Raw genomic sequence first — 2,439 nt, forward strand, 5'->3', positions numbered from 1 at the left:
TGGGAGTAAAAAGAGATTCACCCATAGTTCAGACTCCCTAAGAAACAAAGTTGTTTTCAGTTTTCCTTAATCTCTTTCAGCCCTTGTTCAAATCCATAAATCTCTGGACATGAAAATAATTGTGAATTAGATACAATTATATATTCTACTTCTTTTTCGCACCCAGATGCATACTCAGAATGATCTTAAGTACAACAACACTCAAAACCAGGGCACTGCGACAACAGCCCCTTCAGGCCTGCGGACTGACAGTCCAGTGGAAGACGTTGGCAGGGTGCTGAGACACACCCTGTTCCGCCTGTGTTATTTATGCCTCTGGCAGTGAAGCCCCTGACAAAGAAGCATGTCACTGGAACACATGCTCTTTGTTCACAGAGGTGCATGCCAGCACCGGCTGTGTCAGAAGGGACAGTACCGGGTTTGTAGTCTCTCCTCCTTTGGCTCTTTTGCTTTCTTTTTATTTGCGTGCACATTGTGGCTATGTTTATTAATTACTTGGTAGCTTAATCTTATAAAACAGACATTTATCCTGTGAGCTATGTATCACGGGGAAAGAGTCCTTCATACCCTTGGTTTGATTCTAAAAGGGCAGGATCCCAAGATTTGCCCCTTTTCTTCCTAATGATCAATACCACCTTCCCCACCAGCCACCAGGCTACCACTCTCCTTAGCACAGAGCTACCCTGCTCTAGGCTCCTTCAGCATCTCTCCTTTACCTGCAAGATAGCTTTGCCCCCGCGCTCTGTTTGGTACTGAAGGCCTTCTACAACTGCTCTCAATCTACGGTGCCAAAGCAGGCGTCATGCTATGACTTCATTCCTGCTAGACTGATGGTGTAGCTGAAAAGATGGCAGGCAGGCTTTGGAGTCAGACCCATTTGAGTTAAAACTTTAGCTCCACCTCTTGTTGGAGCTACAGCTTAGGGACCCCGCGCTTCAGTTCCTCATCTGTAAAATGAGTAAAATACAATCTACTTCACAGGTTGTCTGAAGATTACATGAGAAAACATATTCAAACCCTAAAAGAGGATGTTTCCTAATTGCTCCTTCGCTCATGTAACCGATTTGCTAGTTTCTCATAAAAGCCTTTATCTCATGGCCTTGTGGATCTTATAACCTTATAGTTACAGACCTCCAGGGACAATCCTGAAGACCACTCTACTCATCATTTTCCCATCACAGAGATGTCTGCTAGAACTGACATTTTAAATACAAGACTCAAGAAACAATGTACTATAAAGTGTTTGTCTTTTCCCAAAATGCTTCTAAAACTTTTTTTTGCTTTTAATTTTTAATTGGATGTTTTAAAAATTGATATAGACGGTTTTGTTTGGCATTAAAGGAACTCGGGTAAAACGGGAGGAGTCTTTCTTCACTTCCCAAAAAAAAAAAAAAAAAAAACCAAAAACCAAAAAACCACCTTAGGTTATTGCATAGAATTGTGCACTTTTCTCTATTCATAAGTTGTTCTCAATCTTTGGATCCTCTATGTAGATGGCATCTGATCTGACACATGACATATTTACTTATTTTAAGCTTAATATACCCTTACGTGACTCCCCGGAGGTCTGCAAAGCAAACTTAGGGCTCTAACCCTGGCTCTCAGAGTGGTTGCTCCCTGAGCCAGACCATTACAAAGGCTACCTGCCAAGCTTCACCGACACAGAACCTACAGAGTATTTACAGATCTCACTGGGGTGCCCCGAGGAATAAATGAGATAAAAGTCTGGGGGGAAACTCTGTAAAACTCCGAGACCCCATTGGAAATGCTAATTGCTGACTTGCTAGCCTATATTTAACTGTTGGGGGAAAAAAAAAAACCCAAAACCAAAAACCAAAACAAACTTAGGGAGATTCTCTTAAACTCGGGGACACTTGGCCTCTCTGTGGCTCCGGCGGACGCCGGGGGCTGGGGTGCCCACTGCCCGCAGGCCGCGAAGGCCGACTCCGCCCGGTGCCACGCGGTACGACGCGGGCCGGCAGCGATTCCTCCCCGAGACTGGGGGTCCTCACAGCACTGCCCTCCCCGGCCCGGCCAAGGAGAGCGGAGTTCGGGGTTGTTGGCCTCGTACAGCATGAGGAGGGGAAGGCGAAGGCGGGTCCAGCGCTCTCTCGTCTGCCCGCTTAGCGGGCGTCGGGCTGGCTTGGTCGAGCCTCCCAGGACGGACTTGGCCTCCCGGTTCCCCGCAGCCCTCCCGGCAAACGTCCAAGCGCGAGCCTCCGACCCGCCTCCAAGATCGGCGAGGTGGGGCCCGGGGGTCTCGGCTTCGCGGCGGACGGGGAAGCCCCCCGAGCAAGGTCTTACATCAGCCACCCCACGTGCGGTCGGAGGGAGGAAGTCGCTCCAGTCCCCGGGGCTGCGCCTCCCCCCACCCACCCCCGGCCTCCGCCCCTCCCGCCGCGCGTCTCCCCGCCCCGTCCTTGGTGCAGCAGCGGCCGC

This window comes from Mustela putorius, unplaced genomic scaffold (genome assembly GCF_011764305.1).
Source record: "Mustela putorius furo isolate JIRA1106 unplaced genomic scaffold, ASM1176430v1.1 tig00000580_pilon_pilon_pilon, whole genome shotgun sequence".
NCBI classification, from domain to species: Eukaryota; Metazoa; Chordata; class Mammalia; order Carnivora; family Mustelidae; genus Mustela; species Mustela putorius.